Genomic DNA, 19,591 nt, shown 5'->3' with positions numbered 1-19,591 from the left:
TGAAGTTTCTACAAATCTACATTATGTGAAAACCATAAAACTTTTAGAGATATTAGCCATATTAATATGCACTGAAATCAATTTTATAGAAAAAGCAGGTAAGAGGTGTCTGTACAACAACAGGAGTAGACTCACATCCTTGATTACTAGCAAAAACTATAGATTTGGGTTAAACAGAATGTAACTTATATATAGAAGGCAATCAAAAGAAATTTAAAATCTCGAGTTTGTGACCCAAACAGAAGGCAGTTATTGCTCTATTAGTTTGTAAGAACTTTATTAATATTAAACTGTAAACTTTTGAAATCCTAGGACAAAATCCCATAATATTTTTTATATATGCCATAAGCTATTTTACCTTAAAAATGCTATCTATAGCTTCAGAATTTCCTCTCATACCCATATATTTCAAACATTTATGTCTCCAAATCCTGTTTTGACGCCCTTAGGCTTTTATATGTTTTTGACCCTCAGAATTTATATAGAAAAATAATATAAGTATATTATAATAATATAAATAATATAATTTATTTATTTATAAAATAATAAATAATGCTCCTATTTATAACTATTATAGGAGCAGTTAGACTGCAATTTTCATTTACAGCCCAGAGATGTGATGTTGACAGTTTTTAAGGAACAGGTTCTCTTTGAAAGTATGAATAACTAAGAACTTTAGCCTTATCATCTCATAGGCGGCCAATCATATAGAACCCTGTAACCCACAGGGTTGCAACATGATTTTTTACATTAACTTGTAGTTTAGATCTCAGTTCTCCTTTCATTTTTAAACAACATGATCCCATTTTTAACATAAATATTCTGAAGTGAAGAATTGCCAACCTTTTTTATAAAGAAAATCAACTAGAATTGACACAATATGGTCAAATCTCATACATATTTTACAGTTTCTCTTTAAGCTCCATATTATTTGCATCTCCTCTGGCCTCTACAGCTTTCCTTGCATCCTCGGGTCTGGCTCTCTCTGTCTCTACTCCTCTATTCCAGCAAGATATAGATAATTTCCCTATTCTTTTCCTATTATTACTACAGTCTTTTCATTTTTTTCCTGTCTTTCCTCTCACTTCCAAGACAGCATGCAAATTTCCAATGATGTCTTTTTCTATGATGTCTTCCTGCAGTCTAGAACATTGCAAAGATATAACATTTAAAACAAAAACAGACATATATATGTGTATGTGTATCACAATAAGAATAGCTTAAATTTACATTAACATAAGAACATGTAACAATATAAAATATTTGAGTCTAGTAGCAGTTTCTTTTATGTTAATTAGTAATAATTTATACCCAATTTAAATGAGGACAAGTATTTGTAGTTTATTGGATATAAATGATTAAAACCCATATATCTTTCTTTTCCTGTGAAAACAAAAGCATAATTTTCCCCAAATATAATGAAATTTTTAATTTTACTTTAAAATCAATGCCTCCCAAAGTATACAAGTTGGTATAATTAATTTTTCAAGCAGTTTCAAGATAGAAAAGTGTTAAAATAGGAAGTTGCTGGCAAGCAGAAGAAACCTTGAGTGTTACCACAGTGAAGAAGAACTTGACCTAGGAAGAAAAGGAAGGGAAGTAATGCTGGTAGTCACAGAGTGTGTCCTTGGTTGCTAGTGTTCCTGCAAAAAATTTTTTTGTTAACTTTTCTGACCATAATCCCAGAGTCTTTGTACAGAAAGAAGGAAGTGCTTGTTTGACTCAGCTCCGTAGAACCAAAATAACCACACTGAAACTGTATTAATTAAATCACGTCTAGGCCCATTAGCTCTAGCTTCTTATTGGCTAACTCTTATATTAATTTAATCCATTTATATTAATCTGTATATTGCTACATGATAGTGACTTACTGGCAAAGTTTTGGCATGTCTGACTCTGGAGGTGGCTCATAATGTTTCTCTGACTCTGCCTTCTTTCTTCCCAGCATTAAGTCCAGTTTTCCACACCTACCTAACTTATGCCCTGTCAACAGGCCAAGGCAGTATACCAATAAAAGCAACGCATAGACAGAAGAACCTCTCACACCTTCTTTGTTCTGTGTTTGTGCAGTTTTCCAACTGTAGCAGTCATTTCCCTGTCATCCCATTTGTATGAGCATGGTCTTCATGTAGTATCCTCTCTGCCAAACTGAGTGTGCACAGCATTCTGTCATCTGCAGGAGCTGCTGACTGACTATGGGTCAAACAGTGGAGGGAGGTGGCCCTTGCCATGCTTCTCTTTGGAGTTTTTCTTTGGAGTCCCAAAGTCCTGGAATTGATCCAATGAAATGTTCAGAGGGATAGAGACAGAGGTTGTTTACCTCACCTCCTCTAGGATAACAATGAATGTTAATAATGAAAAATAGATAATATTGACAGACAACCAGGTATCAATACCCTCTAAGCTTTTCAGAGCCATGAACACATAAAACAAATCTGCAACATAGTAACAGTCAAAACACAGACCAAGACAAAGAATGAGTATTCACATACATCTTTTCACATCTCTATACTCATACTCTTTACTACAGGGAACCAGGTGCACACACCCTTTACACTTTCCAGAAACTGAAGCCACTGCTGTTTTCTTTCCTTAGTACTTAGAAGTGTAACTTCTAAATTATCTATAAGTAAATGTACAAATTATAAAATCTTACATAGTTCTTTATTCTCTACTTTGCCACCTCTGACTTTTAAAACATCTTTAAGTGAATGTATAAACAACTGTAGATTCATTTCCTCACCCATAATTATATCAGCACTTAAACTCAAGTAAGTTCTTACTTATTTTCAGTTTGTGCGATAGACCATTTTAGTGTCATGTATTTACTTACTCTTATGTTTATAATGCATGACTCCTAGAGAAGCTCACTGTAGTTCTACTTTTCCAAAAGCACTCTTTTAACCCATGGTGTCCAAGTTTTTTTTTTTTTTATCACAGCTCCACATTGGGTGCCAAATATCTGAGCGTGCTCCAACAAAGTCGTGGGGGGGAGGGGCAGTTATCTGTAAGCAGGTGTGAGGTAGAGGAAATGGAAGACCATAAGAAATTGAGACAAAAAAAACCAGGAAAGATTCTAGAGGTCTTTTGGTGAATACCAATTAGACCCAAGTTAATTTCAGAGCCCTATTTTATAGAGAACACAGCACAGTCAGTCAGTATCTAACCACAAGATCATTCCTGTCCTTGAGTAAGCAGCTTCAGTTTCTATCTCGATGTTTTATAGCCTCTCTATGAAGTTATTTTCACTTTTGTGAATGGAGATAGGAAACAATAGTCAGTTGTGAATTGCCACCATTTATAAGACAAAATTTCTCTTTGAGATGTTACATAAATTCTTGACAGTTCTTTTATTGTAGTCAAACTGAATAATAGTCTTCTAAACCCCTAAACTAGCATTGAATCTTACCTAGAAAAGGGTTATTGTAGCATTAATAAAATTGTTCTCTGTTTTCCGTCAAGAGATTCTTTCCAATAGTGTGTTTACTCAAAAATTAGGCTTTGATTATAGTAATACTCTTTACTTTTATGGATTTGGATTTGTCATTTAGGGGTGCCACTGTTACAGTGTATACTAGCGATTTTTCTCCTAATTATAATGTTTAGATTTTGAATTGGAAAGTTTACTTAGAGACAATTCATACTTATTTTTTTATTTTCTTATTTTACAAATTTATAATATATCATGCTTTTGAGTGTATCCACCAACTATATTGAGTTTGTACAGTTTAAATTTTGGACAGCTTCTCTGAGGTTAGATAATAATAGAATAAGAAAATATTTTAGTCAGAGATAAATATCTAGGGGTTTACTTGAGCTATCTAATATCCAGAAGGCTGGATATTCACTGGTAAATACTTTGTGAAGCCAATAAGGAAGCCGAAAGTGTCTTAAGCAGCTCTTGTGAAATATTCAGGACTATTCTTCTGTTAAACATAAAAACCAAATAACAGAACTCACAAACATTATACTAGTTATTAGATTGACTTGAGTCTTATAGTGGTTGTCTATATTAACAGAAGTTATATGTGTGGTCTGTTCTGTGAGTGGTCAACTTTGGAAAAATATAGGCTTCCTATCATTGGGAGAAGCTTACTGATTTCTGAGAATTTTATTAGACATTCGTGCACTTATTATAGTGTTCACTCTGGAAAATAGGATGAGGTTTCTCTCAGGATTTCAAAGATTGCATGCAAACCTGGGAAAAGCTACTGAAGTCAGAGTGGGTAAACTGGATGGCATTTCTACCCAGGAATACACTATTTCAGAAATCATCAACTCTATGAGTGAGAAGATAAAGAAGCAGGAAATGAAAACTTTATGGAAAGTCGAATTTCATGATGAAATTGTATATACTTGTTCTTTCACTAAATATTCTTATCATGACTACCATCAAATCTTGTAACAAAAGGGATATATTGAAAAGTTCAGAAATTTTCTAGTCACAAAAATAAATAATTCAGATACCAACACAAGAATATGGTATGTGCCTGGAAAATGCTTTACAGTTTTTATCTAATATAAAAAAGCATATTTGGGGGCTATATTATCTATGACTTGAGCCATAGAAACATTTTATTGTTTCTACCTGTAGAAGGTACAATTTTAGTATTATTGATAAAAAGTCACCTTGGATAAACGGAGACACCTGAGGACTAGTCAAGCACCTGTGATCTCATAGCTCAACCTCTGGTATTAATGGATTTCTAAGATGTTATAGATGCTTTCATTTTATAAGAATGTAAATAAGACTCCATTTTTGACTAAATTAGAGTAAGACAATGCTTTAAAGGTCCCCAAACTTTACCATTTGTTTTATTTAAAATAAAGTTCACTCTTTCTAAAAGGCATAATATCTCTCTCCTTTGAGTTGGAAAGATCTAGGAATCTGGTTTTAAGCCTAACTCATTACCAGATAAATAGAAATTCAGCATTATTAGATATGCCTTTAGTTTGGGGGTTTATTTATACTCACTTTACAATCATGCTGGCCAAATTCTAGAAAAATCAGTCAAGAAGTTGAGCCACTGATGTTGAATATGGGACAAAGCCTATCTCAAAATGTTCCAATGGTATACTATCACCACACCAAGCAGGACTACATGAGATACTGATAACTCACAGTGCTCTTAAAATACATGAAAACCCAAATAGATGTAAGCCATATATATATATTTGCAGGATATATATATATATCCTGCAAAAAAGCAGAATAAGAATGATTTATGAATTTTTTATCTTGCATTTCTCTTTCTTCCATCCTGTGTTTGTGTATGTGTGCTTGTGTGTTTGTATATGTGCATGTGTGTGTGCATATGTGTGTTGCTATGAATCAACCTAGGGGTCTGTTATACTACAGACATCTGACCCTTGACTACTGAGTATATGCTGGTCTTTATCATTCCAGCATTATGATTTAAATAGTTACATAATATTGATTAAATGTGCATCTTAATCTCTTTCTTTTGAAAACAATATTTCAATGTGAAGGAAGTTTTAATTGATTGAGCGTTGAGCAGACTGTGGGGAAAAAAGTCAAGAACCTCTGACTTTTAGTCCAAATTAGTCCCACCAATTGAAAGTTTCCAATTTGAAAGAAATGAACATTTTAAGTCTTATAGGCCAGTATTTGACCAATAAAACCTAATTGTTACGTTATTAAATGACTGAACATACTGATAGGAAGACATTTTTATCCAGTTACAAAGAATATAACTGTATCAAGTTAAATATCCTGGAAAGTATCACAAAGCTTCAACTGCTGTGTTATTTAGCCACAAGAATCAAGTAAATAAATCACTATTGGAAATGGAGATATGGAACATATCTCATCCCCAATGATCAGGACTGATTCTTTAAAATCCCACAAACATCTTCAATAAAAATATTTCTTAAATCATTTTTAGGCCTTATGTTCCACGTGTCAGTATATTTAATCTTTCAAGGAGCATTAAATGACTTATAAATTCTAATGTTGATTAAACTTTATTTTGATTGTTCATGGTAGGCTGTAATATTATGAAAATATTTCACATAAGGACTAAACCAGTACTATTACTAATGTAAGATTATTGCAGGATTCTATTGAGGAAAGAGAAACAAAGCTGTAATATTAATGATATTAAGATGCTGACAAAATAACGACTCTGGGGAAATTAAGGAAACATGTAATTTAGATACAAACAGGATGGTGTAATTGATCTGAATAATGATAGAGAACATTAGAATGAAATTAGACTAAAAAGATGAGCTGGGAATTTTGAATGACAAATTTTCTAGAAAAATCAAAGTTTCTTGGGCCTTAACCTGTGTAAGTGAATAACCATAGTGTATATTTATAAGTACTAAGCTATCAGATTGTACCTACTTCTAAAATCAGTTAGGCAGTTCTCATATTACTGCCAATGAGTCAGTAAATGAGTCAATGGTAAAACAAAAATTATTGTTGTTTTTAGACAAAAGATTTAATTGTATCAAAATTAAACTAATGAAATAGAGTTCATTGTACTCTGTTTCTTGCATATATATGTGATAGACATAATTACAGAGAAGGAAACTGAAATTGAGAAGATATTGCCATCAGATTGTCCTGTAAGTAAACAGGATATATTCTTGATTCATGATGGATGTGTGAGAGTCTATCCTACTGTGGGCAGTACTGCACTTGGACAAGAGGTCCTGGGATGTAATAGAAAATAGACTGAGCAAAATATGAAGAGCAAACCAGTAAGCTATATTCCTTTATGAACTCTCCTTTAGTTCCTGCCTTGAACTCCTGCCCTTGTTTTCTTTGATGATAAATTAATGTGAAAGTGCGAGTCAAGTAAACTCTTCTTCCAATGTTGGTTTTAGTTAGCATTTTATCACAACAACAGAAAGTACATTAGAAAACATGCTCTTTTTTTCTCTTCTACCCCTGCTGCCAGTGTTCCATACATCTCTTTCCAATATTCATGTCTTTTTCTTTATTTTACAACCTACTGATTTTAAAGAGGAGTGATTATGCTATTAAAATTATTCACTAGCACCTGATCTGCTGATAAAAGGTTACACAACTGTTTGCAATGACTCTTTTTCTCTTAGAATTCATTATTAATCAATAGTTCAGCCCGAAAGTGTAGGTTCTTGGGAATACCTGTAAAAACAACAGTGTACAACAAAGAGAATATTCTTAGGCCTGATTATATGCATTCCCAGTAAAGACAACTGCAGTTGCTGTGAGATCATGATCAGAGAGGTTGTGTTATGCCAAGGAGATAGCAAATTTACAGCTCTTCTTCCTATCTTACAATTCTTACATAAGAAATGCCTCTTTCACCAAACTCCTAAAGTCATGTTTGTGGTACAATTGTCGTTTAAGGTAGATAGATCACTGAATTGTCACTCAATACCTTGAACAGCCCAGATCTTAGCATTCACTACTCTTCATTGAGAGGTGAAGGATTTGGGGATAGAAGAATGGTTCTCTCAATCAGAATATCTCTTTCCTTGCTCTGATCTCTGTCCTTCCTCCATCTTGACTATCCCATTTCATCAAGTTCTCCTTACCACTACCCTTCTCACCTTTTCTTCCTCTTACATCATTCTGTCTTCCCCTACCCCCTTACTCCCAATTTTGTCAGGCAATCTTACCTATTTCCCCTTTCCAGGTGGATCTATGTATGTTCTTCTTAGGGTTCAGAGTGTAACTTAGCTTCTCTAGGATCATGAACTATTGGCTCAATATTCTTTGCTTTACTCCTAGTATCTACTTAGGAGTGAGTACATACCATGTTCATCTTTCTGGATCTGGGTTACCTCATTTAGGATTTCTTTTAGTTCCATCTATGTGCATGTAAATTTCAAGATGTTATTGCTTTTCTCTCTCTCTCTCTCTCTTTTTTTTACCACTGACTAGTACTTTTGTGTAAATGTGCCACACTTTCTTTATCCACATTTTCTTTGGTTGAGGGGCATCTAGGTTATTTTCAGGTTCTGACTATTACAAATAATGCCATTATGAAAACAGTTGAACAAATGTCCTTGTAGTATTGTAGTATGATTGAGCATTCTTTGGGTATATGCCCAAGCATGATATTGCTGGGTTCTGAGGTAGGTTAATTTCCAATTCTGTGAGAAACTACCATACTGATTTCCAGAGTGGTTGTACAAGTTTGCATTCCCACCAGCAATGGAGGAGTGTTCCATTTACATCTTCTCCAGCATAAATTATCATTGGTTATTTTGATCTTAGCTATTCTGACTGGTGTAAGATGGTATCTCAATTGCCAGAAAATTTCATGATGTCATTTTTTTAAAAAATGAGTAATACTTCATTATATAAATGGACCATTTTTTTTTAAATCCAATCTTCTTTTGAGGGGCATTTAGATTGTTTGCTGTCTTTGGCTATTATAAATAAAGCTTAAATGATCATGGTTAAACAATTGTCCCTGTAATAAGATAAAGCATCCTTTGAGTACATGCCCAAGAGTGGTATAATTGGATCTTGAGGTAAATCAAGACCCATTGCTCTGAGGAAACTTCTTATGATTTCCATAGTGGTTGTTCAAGTTTGCACTGCCACCAACAATGAAGGAATGTTTCCCATTTCCTGTATCATTGCCAGTACTTTCTGTCACTTGTATTATTGATCTTAGTCACTCAGACAGATGTAAGATTAAATCTCAAAGTAGCTTTGATTTGTGTTTCCCCAAAGATGTTCAGCCATCCTCTCAGTGTTTCTCACCCACCTGTGTTTTCTTTATTGTAAATTATCTGTTTAGAGCTAATCTTTCATTTGTTGATGAACATATAAGCTAATTACATTACTGATTATTTTAAAAAGACCAGCAATAGCCATGCCTAGACAAGTATCTTGTCTAGAATTTCCAACAGGGGTGAGGTGGGATCTCAAAGTAGTTATCGTTTGTACTGCTATATTGTTTAATGATGTCAACAACTTTTAAAACCATATAGTGACTATTTTCATTTCTTCTTTTCAGAATTTTGTTTAGATCTATAATATATTTCTGTTGTTGTTTCTTTACTTTATTTGGTAAAATTAGATGGTAAAGATATCATTAGGGGAAAGCAGGACAGGAACTTGAGGCAGGAAATGAAACCAGAAACTGAAGCAGAATCAAGGAAGAATGATACTTACTGGTGTCCCCCTCATGGATTGCTCAGTCTACATTTTCCTACACTGCAGAAAACCTGCCCAGGAGTATTACCAATTGGCTTTAACCTTCTGCATCAATTAATAAGTTTGAAAAAATGCCCCATAGGCTTGCCTATAGGAAAGTCTTATGAAAAAAAATTCTCAGTTGTGGTTAACTTCTAAGATAACTCTAGGTTGTATCAAGTTGACAAAAATAAAACAGAGCAATTGGCCTCTCATCCACTTTCATAAAAACACATTTGCATACAAAAATACTCAGTTATGCCATTTATTTTCTTGATCATCTACAAGATCTCATATTAATGTCATTTCCTCAATCTAAAACACATTTCAAACTTTTTTGATTTATTCTTTTTATTAATAATTGCTATTTGTAGAATAACTATTTTCACATTATTAATCCTACTGATCAGTGAGCATGAGTTCCATCTTCTGATTTCCTCTTTTTTTAATTTATTAGATTTAAAAAAATACCAATCCAATTCCCACTTCCTCCCCTCATCTTATTTCCTCCACACATCCTCCAACTCCACCCCCATTTAATTCTCAGAGAGGGTAAGTCACCTTGCTTTTTGGAAGGTCCAAGTCCCAACAGTTTTTAAAAATTCAAACACTCTTGAAGTTCAGTCTCTTGAAAACAGTGGTTCTCAATCTTCCTAATGCTGTGACCCTTTAATACAGTTTCTCATGCTGTGGTGACCAACAATCATAAAATTATTTTCATTGACACTTCATTACTGTAATTTTGCTACAGTTATGAATCAAAAAGCTAATACCTGTTATGCAGGATATCTGGTACGTGACCCCTTTAAACAGGTCATTGAATACTCCCCAAAGAGGTAGTAACAGTCAGGTTGAGAACTGTTCTTTTAAACATAAAATGCCTCTTATATAGTTTAAAACTCTCTAAAATATCCAAAATCTCCCTAATGTGGTATACTATAAAATAAAATAATAAATTAAATACTTTTAAACTCCAAAAGGAAAAACCAGGACACAGTCAAAATCAATTCAATTCTAAGTCAGTATTTGGCATTGTAGAAAGTGTCTGGTATGAATTCATAATCCTCTTGGCTACAAAGATCCTTTATAACGCAAGTTCTCTAATCATTATCCACAGCACACAAATATTGTCTCATAGGCTTAGAGCATCTTATCTCAATCGTTGATGCTATACTTGGTTGTTATTCCCTGACATGACATCTCTAAAACATTTAATCTACAAGGCAGCACCTTCACTGGAAGTTTTTTCTGAACTCTTTTCAGTGACTATGTCTCTGGCACATCCTGAAAAACCACTTCTTCTCTCCATGATCCATTAATCCTGGAGCTTGTACTTCAACTAGGCCTGTGTGCATTTACCATCTAGTACTGGGTGTTCCAAGCTTTCTTACTGTCTGTACTTTGTTCTATTGTGAATCTATGTACTTTTTCCGATCTTCTTCAAGAATAAGCTTACTTATTATGGAGGTGCAAAGGACAAATCTCTGGGTAGATGATTTTCATATATTTATGTATTTTAAGAAGCTTCTATTGTATTAGGTTTTCACACTACCTCTCAAATGGCCCTTAATATTCATCGTTTCTTCCTGTATTCCATTTCTTATCCTATCTTTTCCCCTCCCTCCCCGTTTCATTCTCTCGTTCTATTATCCTGCTTCTACCAATATTCATCCATAACTATCTATTGTACTTTCCCTTTCTAGGAAGAACCCTCCTTATTCCATGGTCCCTTACTCTATACCTAACCTCTGTGGCTATATGGATTGTAGTCTGCTCATCAAAAATTTAACCACTAATATCCAAGTACAGACAAATGCATACAATAATTATCATTTTGGTTCTAGGCTACCTCAGCATGATTTTTCCAGCTCCATGCATTTGCCCAAGAACTTCATATTTTCATTTTAACAACTGAGTAGTATTGTATTGTATACATGTACCTTTTGGGCTGTTCCAATTTCATATACTACAACAGAGGCACTTGCTCAACTATGTTCATTGCTGCTCTATTCATAAAAGTTGTGCCACTTCAACTTCAATTCCTAATAGCCATTCCAGGTGGCTAGCAAATGCTTATGAAAACACAAACTCTAAAGGATTCAGTGCCATCTTCTGGATTCCATGGTTATTGCACTCACATCTATATCCACATTCAAGTATATATATATATATATATATATATATATATATATATATCCAATATACATTGGTATTTATATATACCAATACATAAAAAATAAGTCTTTAAAAATATTAAAAGTATGTGGGAAATAGTTGATAAATGAGTTGGTAGAAGAGAAGAAATGAAGAAGGAAATGTAAATAAAAATAGAAAGAAGAGTGTATAGAGAAGAGTGTTAAAGAGAGAAAAAGAAAAAAGTGGTTAGAAAAACTTAAATACCAACAATGAAAAAGTATAATATATATAGATAAATATAAAAATAAATATAAACCATAAAAACATGAAAACATCACAGAAAATAACACAGTAAACTAAAAATACCTCTAAAATATAGACATGTGGAAGAAAAGAGAAGTTAAAAAAAAGAAATTACCCAAAATGGAAAATATGTATAAACAAAATTAGATGTATATAGGAAGAGTAATAACAAGTGAGAAAATTAAACAAATTTAAAATTAAGTAAAACTTTGGCTAAGCATTCTGAATGAAAAATGAATCACCAGGGATAAAGAGGGGTTGTTAGAGTAATTTGTATTTAGATCCTCATAAATTAGAGACTGTGTGGACCAGGAAAATTGTAAACTATACTTATGAGTATATATTTGATTGCTTTTGAGTTTGCTGTTTATTTTAGACAAGTGTCATATTTACCAGAGAGGTCTTTAAATTCAGTATTTTATCTTTTTTGAGTTGGAGAAGGTCTCTGTTGGCCACATTTAGCTTTGTATTTTGTGTATTAGGCATATTTTCTAATGACTCTTCAGGGTTCACTATGGAGTAGTTAATGTTTTCCTTGTATGTCTCTGTGAAAAGTTCTGCAAGTGTAGGAAGTAACCACAGTACTAGGATCAATACAGGTGAAGAAGACCTCTTGAGCAGCAACCACCTTTCTGGAAAGATGGGGCTATGGGAATTACATATATCCCTCTAACTTTCTAGTTCTTGCGCTCTACATCAGTGAACAAGGGATAGATAATTTGAGAAATTAATATATCCATCGTCCTTAGCAGTAGAGCAATTAAACACATTTTAATTATCAGTTGATGCAATATGATACTGTCCACTGAAGATAGGATTATATTTCCCTATACACTTCCCAAGTTGAGTCAAACTCTTGGGACATGTACCCTCTGACTTTTCTGTACACAACTTCCTTGCTGAGTTTTCTGTAACCCAGAAATTATAACGGGCCTATGAAAGATCCCTGGTCACAGGCCCTGACAACAATGCAGTCTCTGTAGAGCACAGAACACAGTCCTGTGAGTTATAGAGTGTCATAAAGGAGAATTTTTCTCTGCCACTGACCCATACATCAAATAAATCAGAGCGTCACCAAAAATCAAATCTAGATTTAAGGATTATGATGGCTGTTATCTGTTGTGATGATATGACGGTTCAGATTTCATGTTATCCTCCCCTGCTGCCTCTGAACTGTGCACATGAGGCAGTGTGTGGCTGACTTTGTGGGTTGCACTTTCTTTTTTAGGTTTGATTTTAGATATTGGTACATTTAATTAATTAATTTGTGAAACTGAATTTCTATATACCTATATGTCTTTTTGGGATCAGTACACACACACACACACACACACACACACACACTTTTTAAAAAAATTTTATGGCAAGTTGTCATTATGCAGTCTCCGATTTCTTAAAATTGAATATGTAGGCCAGCCTGGCCTTAAACTTGTAGAGATCTATGTGCTGCTGCTACCTCCAGCATGCTGGGATTATCTGCTTGCCACAACTTTTGTCTTTCAATGGAATAATTTTTGAAACAGTAGTTTCTTTAAGGTTCTTTAAAGGTCTTACAGAATTCAGCAGTATTCCAGTCCCATGCTTTTCTTTATTGAAGATGATTATTATTGTTGTAAAGTTCTTATAAATGTGATAAGTTGATTATATCCAACAAATTTAATTTTAGTGGGTCATGTAGATCATGAAATGAAAACATTTCTTCTAAACTTCCAAGTTTTTTGGAAAATATGTCATTAGGATATCTCTTAATAATTCTCTGTGGTTTGCTAGTATCATATGTAATCATCTCCTTTTCAACAATAATTGTAGTAGTTTGTTTCCTGTTGTTATTTTTTTTATTTTGGGTAGTTTAACCAAAGGTTTGCTATCATTGTTTTTCTTTTCAAAGAATCAACATTGTATCATTGAAAATTTCTAGTTTATTCTTGATTTCATTAATTTATTTCCTGATTGTTGCTATTTCTTTTGTTCTACTACTTATATGTTTGTCTAGTTTTTATTTTTCAAAGAATTTTAGCTACACTATTGGCTTATTTGTTTGTGGTTTCTCTCTTTTGTTTTAAATTATAGACTGTTGAAGATATAAAAATTTGTCTTAAATTTCCTTTGCTAAATCTCAAAGATTCTGGTAAATTTTATTTCATTTTCATTTGATTCTAACTGTTCAAATATTGTTGGGTCCTAACATTTTCTTAAAGGGGGTAAAAAGGCATGACATCAATGTCCACAGAGGCTGGGAATGAGTTAGAAGATTTACAGCAGTCTCATTTATTTAACAGCAAGGAAAACCTTATATACTATCCCAGTACCCAGACATTCTGATCCCTTGGCAGTTGATATTTCATGCTCATCTCTCATGGTTTAGGCATGATCAGGACCTCTGACAGTGCCTATTGCTAGGCACTCAGGAAATACCACTTGGTAGCTATTTAATGGCTGGGCACAGACAGGACATTTGACAGCTCCAGGCAGACTCCGGGTTGGCTCCTTTTAGCCTGGTAGGCCTTAACTTCCTATATATTCACCCTTTTTTATCTATTGCACAGAGTGTTCAGCATGAGACAGAGTTCTTTGCTCAGGCCATGTTGATCCTACCACAGGAGGGCTCAGCAACTGGACTGCGCCTGTCTTAGGTTGACTTGCAAATAAGCTCATATCCATTTTTGACTACCAGCCCTTGAAGAGCATTCTTTCCTGGAGAGCTGCCAAGGTGGAGGGTACTAGGTAATAAAAGCCTTTTAAATTACAAATAACCAGGCATGCATAACCTTCTGTGGAGGACTACAAGAAGGATACCTAAGAGCCATTAACACCTGAAGAGTTGCCTTAGTAGCTGTCTACTAGTGTCAGATCTGTTGTTTGAGACATTTAAAGAGAATAAGGGTTAGCAAAACCACCTGACCAATGAATGCATATGAAAACACTCAGGAGGGATCCAATAGCCTCTTTATATTATGCAAAACATTTTTTAAAAAAGAGTAGTCAAAGGTCATAACCTTTGCCCGTAATAAATGTTTGATGGGGGTGGGGAAGCAATTAAAGCAAGAGAAGGGAGTATATACATTACACAGCCTGGCTTATTCTCTCATTGGTGGTTAATTTTTATTATTGTTTTTGCTTGTTTTGTTGCTATGCCATTAATTTCAGTAGACCTGCTTTCCCCTTCTTTTCTTCTAGTTCTGAATTGATTTGTTTTGGTTTTTTCCAGGCCCATTAAATATGTTATTAAAGTGTGAATTTGCAGTCCCTGAGCTTAAAAACATTCAGTATTGATTGTTTTTGGAGAATATTGTGTAATGTGTATTGATTGTAGTCATACATCTACCCCAGATTTCCTAAGTTTCAAATTCCTATTCCATCAGCCTAACTTTTTATTTTTTTTTTAGTCCATCAAGACCTGTTCATGTTACTCAAATGTTCTCAGATATGTGCCTTCCAACCCAGTTTGGTAACTTATCAGGAGCTATACCTTCTCTGAAAGTTATTCTCCTTTTCCCAGCATCTAACAATTGCCAGCTGCTCCATGAACAGAGCTGTGATTTTGTGCTTAGTTCACCTCTTCATTCCAGGATTTGGTCTGGATTGGGCTTGCACAAGTCTTAAACATGCTTTCACAAGCACCATGAGTTTAGAAGGAATTATTTCTATGAAACTACTGCTCACCGCTGGTTAAAGTCTTTTCACCCTCCTCTTTCACGATTTTCCTGGATCCTTGCAGTGGCAGGTTGTGGGGAGACTTTGATGAAGACATTCTATTTAGGAATTAATGCTCGACGGCTCTCGCTCTATGAATGTTGTCCAACTGTGGGCCTCTGTGTTAGTTCCCATCTTCTACAAGGAGAAGCTTCTCTGATGAGGTCTGAGTTTTGGGCTGATTTATGGGCATAATAGTGTTTGGTTAGTTTTATGTCAATTTGACACATGTTTAAGTCATTTAAGATGAGGGAATCAGTATTGAAAAAATTCTGCCATAAGCTAGACTTTATAGAGGTAAATAAATAGTATCTTCCACATATAACAGGACTGATGCACATATGAACTCACAGACATTGCAGCGGCATATAGAAGACCTGCACAGGTTCAAACAAAATGGGGTATGAACTCTGAGAGAGAAAAATGGGCATGGGTTCCCACTCCTAATCAAGAATTTTTCTGCAGTTGACATTTATTGGCAAAGGAAAAATAAGCTTTCTTCAAAAAATGTCTCAGTTGGTATATTAACCATTGTTAAGAGTGGGCCTATGTCAAAGAGCAGTTGAACAACAAAAAAAATGAATTCAGTGTTATTTTTGTATATTTTTTGTCCCATATTGCTTTGTTTAGGAAATTTTAGTGTAACTGGTCTTTTGTTTGTATATTATGGTTTCAATTTTGTGAGTTTTTTCTCTTGTTATGTATGATTGCTTATATATTTTTGAATAGAGAGAGAAAGAGAGTGGCAAGATAGAATCTGAGTGTTTAGGGAGAGGACAAGCATGTTCAGAATATATTATATAAAAATATTTTCAATAACAGAAAAGATTAAAGTGTAGGCAGGCAAGCTAGTAGGACACTTTCTTAATTACTGATTGATGGGAGAGGCTCCAAACAATTGTGGATTGATAGGTAGGGACACCCTTGACCTGATGTCTATAAGAAGCAGGATGAGTAAGTCACATAAGTAACACTCCTTCATGGTTTCTACTTCAGTTCCTTCCTGTCTTCAGATTCCTGTTCTGACTTCATTTAGTGATAAACAGTTACCTTGAAGTGTAAGTGAAATATCCCATTTCCTTCAAAACTTGCTTTGATTGTGATGTGTCATAAAAGCAATAGTAACTCAACTAACACATAAGTTAGTACCGGGAGTAGGGTATCACTGTGATAAACCTTACCATGTTAGTTTTGGAAGGATTTTGGAAGGACTTGGAACTTTGGGCTAGAAAAACCATTGAGTGTTTAAAGATTGGTGAGCTATTTCATGAGAACTTAGAAAATAAGAGAGATTAGAGAAATAAACATGATAAACTTGGCTTTTTGAAGATTCAAAGAGAAGAAAAGACTATCAGGGATATTTATGTAATATCTTAAATCAAGAATCTGTGGTGCTGGGCAGCTGAGTCTGAAGAATCAGTCACGATTAACTCGATGCCAGCATCACTGAAGTTAATATTTTGCTTTACAATTGATTCTGGTAGCTGGAATTGAGAAACTAGTAGTGTTTATTAAGAAATAGGAACTACTGATGTGAAGTCTTCTGAGAAATGTTCCCTCTGGGTAAACACACAAAAACTTTCAGAGGTAGTCAAAGTTGTACCTCTTGCTGGCAGCTGAACTTGGTCATTTGTAGGTTTATCCCAGGTGGTACTGATTTTGAAATGATGAAGAGATTTTATAGAGCAGTTTAGGCTAGGCAATGTGTGTTACCTGAAGAGGTCATGGTAAAAGTGAAGCCATAGGAATAGTTGAAGCCCCAGGACCGAAGGAATTAGGCAGCAATGCTAAGGCCTAATAAAATCAGTCCAGGAGAGGCTATTGGTATACATAAAGATTAGTCATAGTATGAGGTCCTATATTTTGGAGACACTAGTACCATGGGAAGATTGCCAGGTGTAGAGTGAAGCAATTCTAAACCTAGGATACGAGATTTACTATATATTCTGGTTATAGTTTCTCTTATTTCATCTCCTCGCAGTTCCTCACTCTCTCCCAACTGATTCAAACCATACCTTCTTTCTCTCCTTCTTGAAAAACAAACAGGCATATGCAAAAATAAAACAAAATAAAATAAAAATATGGAGAAACACATACACAAGCCCACGTGTACACATGTACCCATTGAGACGCCATTGGAGAAAACTAATTTTCCTTTGCATTTGATTGTTAATTGGCCATAATTAGTAATGGTAGCTTGTGTTTCCACAACCTCTTAGTGTTGGGTCCCCTTGATGGACATATGGATGCTGTCATTGTCACTTGTGTGTTCATATTTGTGCCAATCCTGTTTTGCCAGTGCAGAAGGCACCGTTCTTTTGAATTATTTATCTTCTCTGGTTCTTACAATCTTTCTGCCTCATCTATACCTAGTTACCTGAGAGTAGAGTGGAGGGCTTTGATGAAAACCTCTCATTTAAGACAGAATATTTCAAGGTCTCTCACTCTGTGTGTATTGTCCAGTTGTGTGCCTCCGTATTAGTTTCTATCTACTATAGGAGGAAGGTTCTCTGATGATGGATGAGGGAAATACTGGATTATTAGTGTAGCAGAATATTGTTAAAAGTATTTATACTGTAAACAATAGTATTTGTTTTTTTTTCGTTGACTCATGGCTTGTGTAGTCTCAGGATCTTGTCTACCTGAACAGTGTGAGGAATGGGTTCCATCTTATGGACTAGCTCTTAAATCCAGCCAGACAATTGTTTGTTGCTCTCACTATCATACTAGTGTGCATGCAGGTGAGTCAGCATTTGAGATCAAAGGTTTTGTATCTAAGATGTTGTTTTCCTTTCTCATCTTGTAGAGTGAATAATATTTTCCAATATGGCGAGCAAAGTCTCAGATTAGACACCAGTTCAAATTCTCTGTTCAATGAGATATATAAGTGTTTTCAGAAATAAGGCCTGATCATCAGTTTGTAGATACCAATCAATAGCCTTCACAATTGCCTCAGTGGTTTGAGTTTTCTGTGGATTCAGTATCCCAATTAGATAAACGTTCCTGGCACTAGAAGTTTCACTCGGTGGTGACAGATTTAGTCAGGAATTTGTCTTTCCCATTATTTGGTGACTCATTTATATTTATATTTATATTTCATTTATATTTAAATAACTGGTCACCAATACTACTGATGTCCCTAAAACAAGAGAATGATGTCATTGTCCATGGTTATTATCCTACATACTACATAGCAGCACTATACTCTCAAAGACACCACACACTTTAGTTGTAAGCTGATGATAAAATAATCTTAAAAAGTCCAGGAAAGTTTTTTTTCTCTGCATTCAAGATTTACTATTGTCAGAAGGTATTATATGTACTGATAGGTGAGAAAACTCATGAATGGTCTTACACATGGAGAAACTCTATGATGAAATACTGATTGCAAGGTAAGACACACTCACATGTGGAACAGAGACAACTGCTATCAGGTAACTACAGGCATGAATAAAACACCCTACAGAATTTTTCCAGAATATCAAAGTAAAATTGAAACCAACACATCACACATTTCCATGAAACAGAAAGGTGATGTAAGGCAGCAGATTTGGACATTACTTATATAGCCTTGAGACATTGTCGTTACTGACTTGTTTTGTTTGCATTTTGTTTCAGGTTAAAGGCTTGAAGAGGTACTAATGTTTTAGGGAAAACAGGTAAGCCATGTCACTAGTTCTGTTAATGTTCATTTTCCCCTCAGGTTCTTGATGTCATATAATCAAAGATGGAGATGTGTGGCCACATGAGGATGCTTTTAATAAGGTCTGTATTGTGAAGAAGGAAGTTCTTTCAATGAACTTCCTTTTCATTATTTTTCTTTTGTTAAAGTTTCAAGATTTTTGAGACACCAATTTTGGAATAACCAAGAAAAGCTAATGACATGAAAACCAAACATCTACCCAAGCTTCTCTCTTCCTAAACCAAAAGCAGCTCACTGCTGTGTAGAAAGCAGTTACATATCTAGCGTTCAGCTCTAATCTGAGGTTTTCAGATTAGAGTGTCAAAGATAAACCCTTTCAAATTCCCTATCTCATTTATATCTAGCATGCTGGCTTTAATAATCAATTTATTACCATCAGGTTTCTGTGTCCTCAGTGCTGAAAGTAGGGATCATCACTGTACACTGTGAAGGCCCCAGAAGCACTGGCATTAATAATAGGTTTTGGGGTAATCAGAGACCCTTAGAAATGAATTTTCAAACTATACCAATTGCCTTTTAAGTCATTTGTAATTAGGATACCAGAGTTAGAAATGCTTTTTGTTTATTTCCTAAGCATTGTTTAAAGGATTACT

At 34.6% G+C, this 19,591-nt stretch overlaps 1 long non-coding RNA gene across 1 annotated transcript in view; it reads left to right on the top strand.

Moving 5' to 3' along the window:
- LOC146889933 (uncharacterized) overlaps positions 1–18,956 on the top strand; it is an 86,859-nt gene extending 67,903 nt beyond the window's left edge. The window contains exon 6 of the long non-coding RNA XR_014999461.2: positions 18,914–18,956. This is a non-coding gene — a long non-coding RNA (uncharacterized LOC146889933). The remainder of the gene's footprint in view (positions 1–18,913) is intronic.
- Positions 18,957–19,591: the final 635 nt, after the last annotated feature.

Source organism: Myodes glareolus, chromosome 24 (assembly GCF_982192425.1).
Source record: "Myodes glareolus chromosome 24, mMyoGla1.1, whole genome shotgun sequence".
Classification (NCBI taxonomy): Eukaryota; Metazoa; Chordata; class Mammalia; order Rodentia; family Cricetidae; genus Myodes; species Myodes glareolus.
The sequence above is the reverse complement of the archived record's forward strand: the minus strand, read 5'-3'. Positions and strand labels throughout refer to the sequence as shown.